This window comes from Panthera pardus, unplaced genomic scaffold, assembly GCF_024362965.1.
Source record: "Panthera pardus isolate Hobbes unplaced genomic scaffold, ASM2436296v1 HiC_scaffold_15, whole genome shotgun sequence".
NCBI lineage: Eukaryota > Metazoa > Chordata > Mammalia > Carnivora > Felidae > Panthera > Panthera pardus.
In genome coordinates this window covers 41,473,329-41,490,525 of record NW_026526710.1, presented here as the reverse complement: position 1 = coordinate 41,490,525, position 17,197 = coordinate 41,473,329, and the positions used below count along the sequence as shown (strand labels likewise).

Genomic DNA, 17,197 nt, shown 5'->3' with positions numbered 1-17,197 from the left:
GAAAGCCGTGGGCTCTTAAGTTTATTGAATCAAGCAAACGAGAGAGTACCAGGTAGATCTCGTGTGAACCAGGCAGTGGGCAATTCTGAAGCATATCATGGCCTAAACAATAGCTACCTTTTCTTTTTTTAAAAATTTTTCATTTGGGTCAGGCAGGCATGGGAATGGCAGGGCAAAGGCTTACTTACTCCCAAAGCCCCTGCCATACATCTAGAGCTTCCAGTTCTATTTCTGTTTGCATGCGTTGTAGCTAAGCATGATACAGTCACTTTAATGTGCGCTGTCTGTAAAATTAAAATACCTACTTTCTCAAAAGCTCAGAAAAGAGTTTGGAGAAATTATTGCTTCCAGAGGTTCTGTATCTGCCAAACGTTTTCTCAAGAAAGAGACTACCATGGTTGGGGAAATTTAGTGATTTCTTTGTTGTTCTAGAACAGCACTCACCAGTATGGTAGTGGCTAGCCACATGTGACTTAAAATTAATTAAAATTTAATAAAATTTAAAATTCAGATCTTTCGTCACACTAGCTAAATTTCAAGAGTTCAGCAGGCTCATGTGACTACTATATTGGACAAGATAGAATTATAGAACATTTCCATCATTTTCAACATTTCCATGCAGAAAATTCCATTGGACAGCAGTGTTCTACAGTAAGAATTGTTAACACCTTTGTTGTGTTTTCATCTTACTAGTCGGCAATAAAAATGCCAAAGAGATACCTTTTCCTAAAGATTCTTTATATAAATACCAAAGAGACTCCTGTAAATATACAGAAAAATTAGTGATCTTACCAAGATTGGAACTTCTTTTATTAGTAAACATGATGATTACCTTCTATTACCTTCATCCTCCTATTTGGCTAGGATCTGTTTTCATTTACTAACTCAAGAGAGTACAGTGAATTGGAAAAAAAAAAAAAAACGAGAGTAGTAAATTTAGGCATTTAAATATCATAGCGAGAATGCAGCTTTTCATATAATTTTGTGGAAAATTATTTCAATGGTCAATTTTTATTTTGGCTGGGAAGATAATTCAGTATCCTTAGAAAATAAATCCTGATGTTCTTTGTGAGGAAAATATGACTGCCTCAGTTACCACACATTTTGCAGTTGAAGTATTGTGCTACTCAAGTGCCTTTTTTGTTAATAAGGGATGATACTAGCCTGGGAAATACAAGCAAGGCTACTGGTGTTCTCTAAAAACATTCTAAGAAATCTGCCAAAAGATGTATCACATGTAGCGCAATGACCAACCGGCCTATAATAGGTTCTCAATACATGTTTTCAAAATGGAATTGACAGGAAAACTACAGCCCCTTAAAAAATAATACCTACTTACTAATTTTTCATTACAAAAAGGTTCGTAAAATATATTGGAAAATACAAAAAAGTTGGAAGATTTTTCACATGCTCATAATTCCCTTTGTTTTGGTTAAGCATAATTTTTTAAAAGTTGTAATTATACTAGAGTTTGAAGTTGGAGACGGCGTAATTAAGGCTTCTGGCTAGACCTGTTAGAATGGAGTCTGAAGAGGTTGACTCTTCATGAAAGATTTTTTGATGCGGGGGCGGGGGGCGGGGGAGGAGATGAGGGAAACTTTGTAAATCCTCATCTCTTTAAGCATCCTTCGCTGGTATTTAACAGTTACACCTGTATGGCATTTTAAGCCCATCCTTTGACACGTGAAAAGAAAAAGAGGTGTAGCCAATTCACAAAGCCAATTAAGTTCCCTCGGGTAAAGTCAAGGAAAGAAAAAACGTGGGCAGCTGTGTGATGTATTTGTTTACTGACAAATTTCCAGAGCCTGAACCCAGTATTTATATTCGCTTCGGCCGGGGAGGGGGCCATTTCTCTCCCCGCCACAGCTCGTAAGTATCAGGCCCACCCTTTCTTCTGAGTCAGGGGTTTGGGGAGAAAAGCACGAGCCTCTGCAACTCCCGGCAGCCCTTGGCAAAGCCTGGGCCCGGGGCCTGCGGGGGCGGGGCCTCGGCGTGCTACCCGCACGCTTAGAGGCCTGCGCGCCGGTCACGTGCTGCACGGGCCCCGCGCAAATAAACCGGGCGCGCGCGCGCGCTCCTGACGCGGGCGGCGGGGAGGGGCGGTGGGGAGGGGCGGCGTCACCTCGCAGAGTGGCGTTTGATTGTCTCGCGTTTCGCCCCGTTCCGGGCTCCGGGACTCGGGAGACAGTCCTTTCGCGGGGCCGCGAGTCCTCCGGTAGTGCCAGCCAGAGTCGGTGACGGCCGCTTCATCGACGTGGGGAACCCTGCGGTCGTGGCCCCCACCCCGGGAGCTCTGGGAGCCCGGGTGACCGCGTAGGTCAGTTTCCGTGCCCGGTTCCTGTGCGAGCGCGTTCCCCCCTGCCTGGTGCGCGGGGAAGATCTGTCCTCCCCTGGTGGGGGGTGCGCGGGCCTCGCGCGCGCGTCTCCGAGGACTGAGTCCTGGCGATGCTGGGCTCCCACCCCCGGCTCGGCTACCGTGTGGCCGCCGGCTCTCCAATGCTGCAGCGAACTTAGTTGTTAAAAGCAGCGAGATGCTGGCGTTTGTTGCACTCCCCCTCGGGGTGCAACGACTTGTGTGCTACATGCATTCCCTACCAAGTCATCAGCCGTGTGCTTTCTCGGTACTCTGATGTGTGCATCATAACTTTTAGTTTCCTACTACCATGAGGAGATGATTGATTCTCAGTGGAAGTCACGAGCTGTCCATGTGACCATTCTCTCAGTGTACCTCGTGGTCACTTCGACTAGCATGGAAGACTATCAAAGGGATAGACAGTACGAAAGATTGCAGCTGCACAGTAGAAACGATTCATTTGCCTGGTGGCCCTATTGATTGGCAAAAGGCGTTAAAGAGGTTATTCTGATTTAGTTAATATTAGTTTTTCGTTGTCAAAGTCGTTGCTTTATCCAGACTATATCGTGAAGTTGAACTGCTGGCAATGTGATATTAAGTGGAGACTGCTCGAATTTCGCACATTTAGTTACTAGGCTCTTGTGGATAGTTGTTGGTAATGCCTAAAATCAGTGATGCGTTTTCCCTGAAGCCTTAGTATTGTAGTTGTTGCATTCTTGATAGAGTTCGGAATATCCTCACCTCTTTACTAAGCATTTGGAAAATAATTTTGTCGATTTATTTTGAGGGCTAGCAATGTTTGCGTTCTAACCCTGAGAACAACAAATTTTATGCAGCCAGTATTGTAGGTATAATTTCTGCATCCCGCAGCTGAAAATTTTAAAGATCTCTGTGATAATTACAGAATGGTTACAAAATCCACATTGTCTGCATCTCCTAGTTCTAAACTAGGGGCTCTATCTACAATCTACAGGAGACAAAAAAAAAGTGTCAGTAACAGTTTTAAATTTTATCATCTTTTTATTTTCTCCCTGGCAGCACTGAAATTTGATATTCAAAACAGGAGGTAACTGCCGCAAGTTGAGTAGATTTATCTGAATCAGTTGCTGTAATTCTGTGTCGTCTTCTGCCAAGGTCAGTTTGTCAGATGACACTTGCTAAATATCTCAGCAGAATCTTGTCTGGAAATTTATGGTGGGTGGCTAATCCTGGTCTCTGGAGGCCCTTCGGTCTTGGCGGTATTATTCAAGCAGTACTTAACACCTGTAATTCCGAGCAGCTGGATGTTTCTACAAAAGCACCGCTCCCCCCACTCTGCCCTTAGGACAAAGGGGAATACTTGTTTAGAATCAACAAGTAGGTAGGAGAATGCAGCTGGTTTTGTTTTATTTTGGTTTTGAGGGATAACATGGCGCAGTGTCTGTTAGATAAATTAAAACTTTTCTTCTTGTGGCTTTATTTAACTTACAGAAACATCTGTATATTTAATCATAATCTTTTCAGGTTGGAACTCTGTGGCCCTTTCTTACCTCTTGACCTCACTAAAAAGCTGAGGTTTTGTACATTCCATGTATTCACTGAGAATAGTAGTAGAAGGTAGAAATCAGCTTAAGGAAAGGAAAGAATGAGGTAGCAAGCACACATGAGAAATTTGAAGGGGTTAGGAACCTTGTCAGTTCTTTCAAGCCAAGTCTAGTAGTAATCAGAACTTTATTGATGACTAGTAAGTTCTTTCCAGTTCCCAGAAAGAGGGCAGGTGTTAGCAGTGTAGTCACCAGCTTATACCAGTCTTGCCAGAATTCGTTAATGAAGTGATAGAAAAGATGCAGTCTGTGCAGTTTATATTGATCATGATGCCATATAAGTATCTTTTAGGATGCTCTTGATCCCTAGAAATGTTGGATTTTCCCTCACTTACCTGATCTCAACCACTAATAAGGTGGGCAAGTATTAGAAGTAGTTTTAAAGCTTTTTCCTTGAAGTATAGTTGACATATAATGATTAGTTTCAGGTGTACAACATAGTTATTGCACAACTCTGTATATTAAGTTATGCTTACCACAATAAGTGTAGTTACCATCTGTCACCATACAATTTTTACGCTTTTAGTAAGAGGAACTACTAGGTCACTGGCTGTGAGTTCTTGTACATATCAGCCAGCAAATAGGAAATTACTGTGTAGTGAAAACAGTCTTTGTCCATTTTCCTATCATGTGACAGCGGAAAGTAACCACATGTTTTCACTTTGTTATTTAAAGTTTTTCTTTAAAGAGAAACTTCTGACTATATGGTAGATAACGGGTCAGTATTCTATGTACATAATTTAAGTTTGGAAGATAATTTTCAAATGTGAAACAATAAAAGTGGAAAACATTTAAATACATTTTACCTAAAATTGAAGGAATTTTATCATTAAAAGGTAACAATCAAGCTCATTGTTAGAGTATTTTTACTATCCAAAACTGGATTTGTCTAATGTGTGGACTTGTCTGCCCTTTGCTTCTACAGATCCAAACTGTTTGAGACAGTAGTTAACAGTTCTAAGAATCTATCCAGTTCAAATGCAAATCAGGGTTGCATCTAAGGGTTCTTGGTTATTGAAGCACATAAAATGTGTAGCAACCTAAGGTTAGCTTAAACGATTTCATAAAGCAAGGCCGAGAAGCTTACAATAATTTTCACAAATTTTGATTAACACTTTCAACCAAATAAAGGTAAAATAAATACACAGGAAGTGGGATTGTTCTTCTATGGTGGAATAGCATCTAAGCCCATGTGGGTGTATAACAAGTATGAATAGAGAAGGTAGTATAAATATGTCAAATGTCACTACAGTTTACAAACTGCAGTGTTACTACAATTTTAGCTACTTCTCTATCATTTCTCCTCCCAAGGACACAAGGCTGTTTATCAGTGCACAAAGTCTTACTGGAAGGAATTTATAAAGTTTCATTGAATTAAAAATTAAGTGACTTTTAATTGAACTTTACCTTTTTGAAAGAAAGAAGTGAGTGCCTCCTAAAATAGACTTGATAATTTGTTTTCCTTAAATTGCCATGTTTTGGCTACCTCCTTTTAGTTAGTGAATAAGGCTTCTAAAAAAGAGGATTAAGGCATAAATCAGATTTAACTTTCTTAATGTTCACACAGGAACAATAACTAGAATCAATGGCCTTTAGTTTTAGAGACCGAATTGAGTTTTATGAAATGTATAGCTTTAATAACAATGTGCCTTGATTAGAAGTTCTAGATTCTGGTTTTGGCTTTATTGGCAAATAACTTTACCTCTGTACTTTCCGGGTTTTTTTTTTTTTCATTTCTAAAATCAGCATTAGGTTAAATATGAATCTACCACTGTTGAGTTTCTAAAACAATGTATTTGTGTAATTGTTATCCCAAATTTATAGTTGCATACGTACATTTATATGTGTATATACGTACATATGTACACCTAGGAATATGATCGTATTAGAGAAATCACTGCTAGGAGTTAGAATGAGGACAAAATTTATTTTCTTGCTATTGCCATGTTTTTTACATAGTTCAATTTTTAATATTTCCCTCACATTAAAAGAATAATAATGGGGAAAAAATAACTCATACCACTAAGCAGCTAGCTACATTGGAAAGCAGTGCTAAGTGCACTACGGATTTTTATGTTAGATTTTGTAAAATATGTTCATAATTACATTTAATGTTTCTCATTCAGATTCCTAGCATACAGTGTGTTTCAAATATTGTTGTAATAATACCAAGCATAAAAGCAGTATCTGAGAATTTTTAATTTTTTTTTTTAAATGTTTATTTTTGAGAGCACGAGCAGGGGAGGGGCAGAGAGGGAGACACAGAATCTGAAACAGGCTTCAGGCTCTGAGCTGTCAGCACAGAACCCGACACAGGGCTGGAACCCACAAATTGTGGGATCATGACCTGAGCCGAAGTCAGACGCTCAACTGACTGAGCCACCCAGGCACCCCTGAGAATTTTTTAAGTAATCACAATATGTAGTCAATTTTGAATAATTAGGTTTCTTTTGACTTTAATAGTACAAAAGCTATTTGACAATTGTAAGAACCATATTTCAGATGCTTCCTGAATTTCTTTTATTGTAAAATATACGTAACAAAATTACTCTTTTAACCATTTTTAAGTATACTATTCAGAGGCATTAAGTAACTTACATCATTGTGCAACCATTGCCACTGCCCATCTTTAGGATTATTTCAACATTCCAAACAGAAACTGTGTAACCATTAAATACTACCCACTCCCTCCTCCAGTTCCTAGTAATCACTATCCTGTTTTCTCTCTGAATTTGTCTATTCTAGGTGCCTCATATAAATGGAATCATATAATATTTGTCCTTTTGTGTCTAGTTTCACTTAGCATAATGTGTGCAAGTTTCATCCATGTAGCATGTGTCAGAATTTGCTTCATTTTCAAGGCTGAATAATAATCTATTGTATGTATATGCCACACTTTTTCTATTCACCTGTCACTGAACACTTAGATTGCTTCCACCTCTTGGCTATTGTGAAGAATGATGCTGTGAACATGGGTGAGCAATTATCTGTTTGAGTCCCTGCTCTAATGCTTTTGGGTATATTGTGGGTCATATGGTAACTCTTAATTTTTGAGAAACTGCTATACTTTCCTGACATTTTATAATACCCAGTTAAATATTATGTGTATTATTGAATAAAGTCAGCATGGATGTCTTTGAATATTAACTTTTCAAATACCATTAAGAACTCGAAGACAATATTTTGAGTTTATGATACTCAGGTGAATAAGCTCTGATCGTTGAACTTGATTATCTTTGTTTTTATTTTTTAATTTTTTTGTTTATTTTGAGAGAGAGCAAGCAGGGGAGGGGCAGTGAGAGAGAGAGAGAGAGAGGGAGAGAGAGAATCCCAAGCAGGCTCCACACGGTCAGCATGGAGTGTGATGTGGGGCTTGAACTCATGAACTGTGAGACCATGACCTGAGCCGAAATCAAGAGTTGGAAGCCTAATCAGCTGAGCCAGTCAGGCACCTCAAACTTCATTATCTTTGATTTCTCCAGGAATTTTCTACATCGATTCTATAGACCTTAAACTTAAATACTAAGGAAAAGTAGCAATTCAACTTGATAGATCTCCAGCCAAATTTAGCAAGTTATGACTGTCCTTTAGGCTCCAAGTTTTAGGGTCTTTGCCAGGATCTCAGAGTTGTAAGGGCTACAGAATTTATTTGCTGTATTGAGTGGGCATTTAGTGGCACAGACTATCAAGTATGGGGACCAGTCTAATTCGGTGATTTACAGTGTTTATAAAACAACAAAATAATTTAGAAGCCTAGCTTCCTCAGTGGACCTGGGAGGTGAGGAAACAAGGCAAAATAGTCTGTAGCCTCCCAGCTTTTGAAGCTCAAACTGTTGTCTAGTTAGTGCCTTGAAAACATTCTCTTGGTCATTAAAAGTCTCCTTAATCTTAAAAAGAAAGCTTGGAATTGCATGAATGTGGAAAGAGCAGTTGAAAATATCCACAGAGTGATGATGAAAAATACAATACTGATAGGCTGTGGCTCAGATCCATTCTGATCAGCTGCATTAAGGGATTGCTTGTCTTTTTCTTTCTCTTACACATCAGGGACCAAGCTTATTTCAGCTTATTTCTGAAATAAGCTTATGATTCCAAAGAATGTTTGTTTTAAAAATCTGTTCACGTGAATTTGGATTCTTTTGTTTTTCTTCTAAAGTCAACTATTAATCATAGATATCAGCTTATTTATAAATTAGAGATGCATCAAGTTAAATAATAGTAATCCTCAGTAATCCTAGAGTAGATTTTTTTAAAGGTCTCTTTTTCTGTGATCTATAAGAAAAAGGCTTCCTTAGGGGCACCTGGGTGGCTCAGTTAAGTGTCTGACTTTGGCTCAGGTCATGATCTCGCAGTTCATAGGTTCGAGCCTGCGTTGGGCTCTGTGCTGATGGCTTGGAACTTGGAGCCTGCTTCAGATTCTGTGTCCCCCTCTCTCTCTGTTCCTACCCCACTCACTCACTCACTCTCAAAAATAAATAAAGATTAAAAAAATTAAAAACCTTCATTAATTGCTATTAGATAAAGTTGTCCCACTTAAAGGCATTGCCTTTAGGCCTCCTATAGGGAGGCATGATTGCTTTATTCTCAGAGAACTGAATCCACATCTATTCATCTGCCCATCTACCTATTTAACGTTTGATTACCTGCTGTGTTCTAGGCACATTGTTAGGTCCTAGGAATATGATGGGGAACATAATAGACATGAGTAGACATGAGACCCTTGTCCCATTCAAGTTTACAGGGAGTGCAGTGTAAGGAGAGCCAAAGAAATGACCACATGAGTACTTGCAGACTGATGTGTGCTAAACATGGTGAGGGATCTAGTTGAGGTTGGGAATGAAGAGGGCAAGTCAGACTTCTTGAGAGCGGTGGATAGTAATTGATTTGTATACTTGTCCCTACAGTATTTATAAGTTCCCCCTACTATAAGGCCTGGTTTTACTCATTAATGAGCCAGCAAAGCTCAGGACAAGTATTCCTGGAATGTTGTCGGCCCTCAATGAAGCGTTTGCTGCTTCATCTCCTTGTGGGACACAAGTGCTAGGAAAGGTGAGGGTGGCCCTGGTGCTGGTAGGGGAGCCACAGCTTCTTGGGCATGTCACGCCGGACACCTTCCCAGCCCGTGCTGACTACCTGGATGCCTGCCGAAGGCACATGGTTTAAGATCCTGGTGGATATTCTAAAGTTCAGGTCTTCATCCTCAGCAGTGGACTCTGAGTTGTGATTTTTGAATGGAGAAAGAAGTTGCCGTGAATGGTTTTATGCCTTGGTTTGGAACAGTTTCTTTGTAGCTTAGTTGGAAGGAACATAGAGATTAATATGGTGGCCACACTGCTAGCATTTTAGGAAGTTTACTGAGTTTTTAAATTACAGGTATTTTTGGAGTTGTGCTAACTTTTGTGTTAGAGCCACTGAGAAATTATCTTGCTAAAATATATTCTTACTGTTTTCTGCTCCTAACACGCAATGATTTGTTCACAGATGTAAGTTTTAAATGTATATGTGATTCGGGGATGCTTGGGTGGCTCTAAGCCTCCGACTCTTCATTTCGGCTCAGGTCATGGTCTCACAGCTTCATGGGTTTGAGCCCCGCATCAGGCTCTCTGCTGACAGTGTGGGGCCTGCTTGGGATTCTCTCTCTCTGCCCCTCCCCTGCTTGTGCTCTTTCTCAAAATAAACCTTAAAAAACCTGTATATTTAAATGTTTATGTGATTTTATAGACTTGTTTCTATAGGGAGATAGGAGAAAGTGTCAATCCCCTTCCTACCCCTGCTACTCCTTTCTAGGGTAATAGAAGTTTACAAGAGCAATGTAAGGAAAATGCATTTTGGATTTATCATTAAGGATACTACTTAAGTCCTAAATGTTACAATCTGCGAACCTTTGGAATTGGCTTGGCCTGCTGATAGACTAATTCGTTTTGATAGATGTGGTGTTAAAAGTGCTTTGTAAATGACAGAATGTCCAAATTGCTTTAAGAATGTTTTTTTAAATTTTTTTTTTTTTCAACGTTTTTTTATTTATTTTTGGGACAGAGAGAGACAGAGCATGAACGGGGGAGGGGCAGAGAGAGAGGGAGACACAGAATCGGAAACAGGGAATGTTTTTTAATCAAACAGGCACCTGCATTAAAATCTATGGGAGTTAAGCAGAGAGCAACAAGAGATTTTTTTTTTTCTCCCGGTTTTGGTGAGATTTAACTGGCCTGGTTCCCTTCAAAATAATCTGTATTTTATTTACCTCTATTACACCTCCCCACCCACCCATCCTGTCTTATAGCAAGAGTTCTCTCCCCTGTTAAGATACCTAAGAATCTGTTTCTGTTCTGAGGAAATTGGTGGCCATAGGACAGGAGATCTTTCTGGGCTGCCTAGCTTTGCCCACCGGCCCAAGTACCATCCCCCTGCCCCTGGCCTCAGTGCCATGCTCCTTTCTCTTAGGCTGTTCATCCGCTTACTTTAGGCACCTCTAGGATCTTTTCAGTCCGGCACCCCTCCTTTCTCTTATACATCAAGCTTTTCCTGTTTCTGGCCCTTGCCTCACAGCCTGTAAACATGTGCCCAGCTATCCTAACTCTGGAGCTAACACTAGTTCCTCAGAACAAAGTTCCTCTAAAGGAGTCTGGTGTCCTCTCTCCTTAGCATCCCTCATTCAGTCCTCAGTGTACCTACATCTGCTTTTGCCTGTGTCATTTCCACTGGATGTACCCTTGAGCTCATCAGTGACCTCCGATTCACCAGACCAACCAGCGATTTCACACCTGGTCCTGTGCTTCCTTTACCATTTCACACCCATCTGGCCCCTTTGAAACTCGGTCTTCTCTTGGTTTTTTTTGGTGCTGTCACCCTTTTCTGTCCCCTTTTCCAACCTTAGGCCTTCTCTGCTAGATTGTAGTCACAGGCCTCCTTCCCCTTAAATGTTGGTCTCCTCTAGGTGAGGGATCTCATTTACTCCTGTGACTTTAACGACCACTGCTTGGCTGAAAGTCCTGCTGTGTGAATTCTAGCCTACAACTGCGTGCTTCTCCTCATGCTGCTCTCTGGACCTATCCTTCTCCAGTTCCCACAGGAATCTCAGACTCCCCATGGCCAGCATGGACTCACACAACTTCACCCAGGGTTGTCCACATTAGCAACTTTCTTCACGCTGCTGGTCTTAGAGAACTTGTCATTCCTTTTTTTTTTTTTTTTTTTTTTTTTTAATGTTTATTTATTATTACTGACAGAGCATGAGGAGAGAGAGGGGGAGACACAGAATCTGAAGCAGGCTTCAGGCCCTGAGCTGTTAGCACAGAGCCCGATGCAGGGCTCGCACTCATGAACTGTGAGATCATGACCTGAGCTGAAGTCAGTCGCTTAACCGACTGAGCCACCCAGGCGCCCCAAAGAACTTGTCATTTTTCAGGCTCCAGCTTAAACGTCACCTTCTCTGTGATTCCTTCTATAACTGATGCAGACAAAGAACGCACCATGCTTTCTCCTGAACAGCTGCTGTCCCTTGGACATGTTACTATTCGTGGCACATGCTGCTCTGGTGGTTGGCCTGTCCCTTGCACACGTTACTGTTTGTGGCACATGTTGGTCTGGTGGTTGGCCTGTCCCTTGAACACGTTACTGTTCGTGGCACATGTTGGTCTGATGGTTGGCCTGTTTCTGAGAGGCAGAGACTGTGTTGTCATCACTGTACCTCCAGTGCCTCCTGCAGGCAGCCCATCTTTGGTAGGTATTAATAAACATTTGTTAGGTACATTTTAATCCCAGTCCCAGCATTTATGAGCAACCGTTGTGGTTAATATATTACTGTAGACTGTTTAAGTGGGTAAGGTTTATTTTTATTTTTATCGTTTTATTTTGTTTGTCATGATAAGTGTATTTTTTAATCTCCATCCCTGATTTCCCCCTTTCCCTTATGCACCTTCCCTCTGGTAACCATCAATTTGTTCTTTATAGGCAGAACACTGTTTATTTGTGTCTCTCGTTTTCCTCCCTTTGCTTATTTGTTTTGTTTCTTAAATTCCACATGAGTTATATGGTATTTGTCCTTCTCTGACTTATTTTGTTTAGTATCCTACTCTAGCTCCATCCGTGTTTTTGCAAATGGCAATATTTCATTTTTTTATGGCGGAATAATATTCCATCATGTGGATGGGTAGTATATATACACATCTTCTTTATCCATTCATCTGTTAAGGGACCTTTGAGCTGCTTCCAAAGTTTGGCTGTTGTAAATAATGTTGCAGTAAACATAGGGGTACATGTATCCCTTTGAATTAGTGTTTTCAGTTTTTGGGGGTGAATACCCAGTAGTGCTATTCCTGGAATGTAGGGTAGTTCTATTTTATAAAAAATGTTTATTCATTTTTGAGAGAGACTGAGCACAAGCAGGGGAGGGACAGAGAGAGAGGGAGACACAGAATCTGAAGTAAGCTCCAGGCTCTGAGCTGTCAGCACAGAGCCTGATGTGGGGCTTGAATCCATGAACCGTGAGATCATGACCTGAAATGAAGTCGGATGCTTAACTGACTGAGCCACCCAGGCACCCCTAGGGTGGTTCTATTTTTAGTTTTTTGAGGAACCTCCATACTGTTTTCCACAGTGGCTGTGCCAGTTTGCATTTCCACCAACAATGTAAAAGGTTCCTCTTTCCCCACATCCTCGCCAACACTTGCTGTTTCTTGTGTTATTGATTTTTGCTGTTCTGTCAGGTGTGAGGTGGTATCTCATTGTAGTTTTGATTTTCATTTCCCTGATGATGGATTTTGTTGAGCATCTTTTCATGTGTCCATTGGCCATCTGTATGTCTTCTTTGGAGAAATGTCTGTTCATATCTTCTGCCCATTTTTTAATTGGGTTATTTTTTTGGTGTTATATAAGTTTTTTATAATATGTATAATATATAACATATCTTTTAATAATCTTTACACCCGTTGTGGGGCTCGAACTCATGACTGCAAGATCAAGAGTTACAGTGTCCTCCAAATGAGCCAGCCAGGAGCCTCTAAGTTTTTTTATATATTTTGGATACTAACCTTTTATTGGATGTGTCACTTGTAAATATCTTCTCCTATTCAGTAGGTTGCCTTTTAGTTTTGTTGGTTGATTGTTTCCTTTGCTGTGCAGAAGCTTTTTATTTTGTTATTGTCCCAGTAGTGTGTTTTTGCTTTTTTTTTTTTTCTTCCTTGCCTCAGGAGACACATCTAGAAAAATGTTTCCATGGCCAGTGTCTGAGAAATGACTGCCTGTGCTCTCTTCTATGATTTCTATGGTTTCATACCTCACATTTAGATCTTTAATCCATTTCAAGTTTATTTTTATGTATGGTATAAGACAGTGATCTAGTTTCATTCTTTTGCATGTAGCTGTCCAGTTTTCCCAGCATCATTTGTTAGAGACTGTATTTTTCCCATTGCCTATTACTGTCTCCTTTGTTGAAGATGAATTTACCATAACTGTAGGTTTATTTCTGGGCTCTCTATTGTGTTCTGTTGATCTATGTGTCTGGTTTTTTGCCTGTACCATACTGTTTTGATTACTACAGCTTGGTAGTATGTGTTGAAATTTAGGATTGTGATACCTCCGGTTTTATTGTTTTTCAAGATTGCTTTGGCTAGTTGAAGTCTTTCGTGGTTCGATACAAATCTTAGGATTGTTTGTTTTAGTTCTGTGAAAAATGCTGTTGGTATTTTGACAGGGGTTGCATTAAATGTGTAGACTGCTTTGGGTAGTGTAGTCATTTTAACAACATTGCTCTCCTGGGGCGCCTGGGTGGCTTAGTCAGTTGAGCATCTGACTCTTGATGGCAGCACAGGTCATGATCCTGGGGTCACGGGATTGAGCCCTATGTTGGACTCTGCACTGAGTCTGGAGCCTGCTTAGGATTCTCTCTAAGTAAAAACAAAAAACAACAAAAAACCGTATTCTCCCAACCCATGATCATGAAATATCTTTCCATTTGGTTTTGTTATATTCAATTTCTTTCATCGGTGTTTTATAGTTTTCAGACTATAGCTCTTTCATGTTCTTGGTTAAGTGCATTCCTAGATATTTTTAAATTCTTGTTGAAATTGTAAATGAGATTGTTAATTTCACTTTCTGCTACTTCATTATTAGTGTATAGAATTTCAATGAATTTCTGTATATTTATTTTGTATCCTGCAATTTTGCTGAATTCATTTATAAGTTCTGGTAGTTTTTTGGTGGAGTCTTTAGGGTTTTCTATATATAGTATCACATCATCTGCAAATAGTGAAAGTTTTACTTCCTTACAAATTTGGATGCCTCTTATTTCTCTTTATTGTCTGATTGCTGTTGCTAGGACTTCCACTACTATGTTGAATACAAGTGGTAAGAGTTGATATCCTTGTCTTGTTCCTGATCTGAGAAGAAAAGCTCTGTTTTTCACCACTATGATGTTGGCTGTGGGTTTTTCATATATGGCCTTTATTATGTTGAGGTGTATTCCCTCTAAACCTACTTTGTTGAGGACTTTTGTCAAGAAAGGGGGTCATACTCGGGGCGCCTGGGTGGCGCAGTCGGTTAAGCGTCCGACTTCAGCCAGGTCACGATCTCGCGGTCCGTGAGTTCGAGCCCCACGTCAGGCTCTGGGCTGATGGCTCGGAGCCTGGAGCCTGTTTCTGATTCTGTGTCTCCCTCTCTCTCTGCCCCTCCCCCGTTCATGCTATGTCTCTCTCTGTCCCAAAAATAAATAAAAAACGTTGAAAAAAAAAAAAAAGAAAAAGGGGGTCATACTTTGTTAAATGTTTTTTCTACATATAGTGAAAGAATAAAAACCGTATGATCACTTCTCTTGTTGATGTATCATGTTGATTGATTTCTGAATATTGAACTACCCTTGCATCCCAGGAGTAAATCCCATTTGATTGTGATGTGTGTTTTGTTTTGTTTTGTTTTTTGATGTATTGTTGGATTTGGTTTGCTAATACTTCATTGAGGATTTTTGCATCTGTGTTCACCAGAGAGATTGGCCTATAGTGTTCTCTCTCTCTCTTTTTTTTTTTTTGTAGTGTCTTTATCTGATTTTGGTATTGGGGTAATGCTGACCTCATAGAATGAACTTGGAAGCTTTCCTTACTCTTTTGTTTTTTGGAATAGTTTGGGAATAGGGATTATCATTTCTTGAAATGTTTGGTAGAATTCATTCTGTGAAGCCATCTGGTCCTGGACTTTTGCTTTGGGAAATTTTTTGATTACTGATTCAATTTCCTTGCTGATAATTGGTCTGTTCAAATTTTTTGTTTCTTCTTGATTCAGTTTTGGGAGGTTACATGTTTCTAGGAATTTATCCATTTCTTCTGTCCAATATGTTAGCACTAATTTTTCACAATAATTTCTTACAATCCTTTGTAATTTTGTGATGTTATTTCTCCTCTTTATGATTTTGAGTTATCTTTTTTTTTTTTTGAGTCTTGCTAAAGATTGATCCTTAATTTTTTTTTAATGTTTGTTTTTGAGAGAGACAAAGCATAAGTGGGGGAAGGGGCAGAGAGAGAGGGGGAGACACAGAATCCAAAGCAGTCTTCAGGCTCTGAGCTGTCAGCACAGAGCCTGATGTGGGGCTTGAACCCACCAACCATGGGATCATGACCTGAGCTGAAGTCAGACGCTTAACTGACTGAGCCACCCAGGTGCCCCAAGATTGATCTTTTAAAAGAACTAGCTCCTGGTTTCTTTGATATTTTTTGCTATTATTCTTAATACTCAAATATATTTTTTCTGCAGTTTTGTATTTTAATATAGTATCTTGGTTTTGTTTCAGAATACAATGTTATTCTCCAAAGATTAGGTTTTATTTAACTTACTCTCTGAACTTTTTTTCAAGTTGCTTTTTTTTTACCCCCTGTTTGGTTTTTAGACTCTCATGTTTTAGAGCTTTTATTCAGATGTCTTGTCGCCCTTAGCTATTGGCATTTAAGAATGAGGAACTTGAAAGCTGACTGGAAATTGAGAAAGTAGGGGAGCCTTGTTAACTGCCATTTTTACTAAGATTCATCTGGCTTAGCTTCTTGTTGGGAGCTGCTGGTGTCCTCTTGGAATGTGTTATCCTTTAGGGACTGTCACCAGCTTAGTCTCCTCCCAGTGGGTGGAGCCTGGCTTGTCAGCATTAGGAATGCTGATTAAGAAAGAGAGCTGGAAGTCATGCTGTTCACTGTACATAGGCTGCTACTTTTTGAAACCATCCTCCGACGGTCTTCCATCCTCTAGTCTGTAGAGCATTTCTTTTAGCCTTAGAGGATTTATTTAACCAGTTGCCTATTGATGGACGTGGACTTCTTAATACCTTTTTCACTACTGTAAATAAAGCAATCCTTATGTGCTTATGAAATAATCTTCTGTAAGTATTTCTATAGCATAGATTCCTAGAAGTAGAATTGCCCTGGGAAAGGAAATGGTGTATGTGTATTTTTTAAAATATTTTTTAAATTGTAAAATATGCATAAGATATAATTTACCATCTTAAAAATGTTTGTGGTATTAAATACATAAATATGTGCTACCATCACCATCATCCATCGTGAGAACTTTTCTTATAAAACTGAAACTCTGTACCCAATAAATCCCCATTCTCCTCTCCCCCAAGCCCTTGGCCACTACCATTCCGTTTTCTTTCTCTTTTGACTACTGTGCTCAAAGTACTTCATAAAAGTGGAATCATACAGTATTTGTCTTTCTGTGACTGGCTTATTTCCCTTAGCATAATGTCCTCATGGTTCATTCATGTAGCATATTGCAACAACGTCTTTCTTTTTAAAGATTGAAAAATACTCCATTGTACCTATATACCACATTTTGCTTAACTGTTCATCTCCTGGTGGACACTTGTATAGCTTCCATGTTTTAGCTATTATGAGTAATGCAGCTCTGAACACAGATGTACAAATACCTCTTTGAGACCCCCACTTTCAGTTCTTTTGGGTGTATACCCAGAAGTGGAATTGCCAGATTATAGGGTAGTTCTGGTTTTAATTTTTTGAGGAATTGCTAATCTGTTTTACACAATGGCTGTACCATTTTACATTCCTGCCAACAGTGCACAGGATTCTAATTTCTCCACATCCTTGACAACACTTGTTTTCTGTTTGTTTGTTTGTTTTTTTCCCCATAGTAGTCTTCTTATTGGGTGTGAGATGGTAGCTCATTGTAGTTTTGATTTGCCTTTTCCTAATGATCAGTAATGGGAAACAACTTTTCATGTCCTTATTGACCATGTGTATATTTGTAGAAATGTCTATTCAAGTACTTT

At 39.7% G+C, this 17,197-nt stretch overlaps 1 protein-coding gene across 3 annotated transcripts in view; it reads left to right on the top strand.

Moving 5' to 3' along the window:
- OSBPL1A (oxysterol binding protein like 1A) overlaps positions 1 to 17,197 on the top strand; it is a 266,632-nt gene that overhangs the window by 22,163 nt on the left and 227,272 nt on the right. Inside the window, exon 1 of one of the 3 annotated variants that reach the window (XM_019465523.2) lies at positions 2,106 to 2,317. The exons of 1 other annotated variant lie outside the window; for it this stretch is intronic. The gene's annotated coding sequence lies outside the window, so the exon portion shown is untranslated. Of the gene's footprint in view, positions 1 to 2,105; positions 2,318 to 17,197 lie in introns of those variants that run through there. One more of the 3 variants, XM_053902507.1, reaches the window with a different exon arrangement.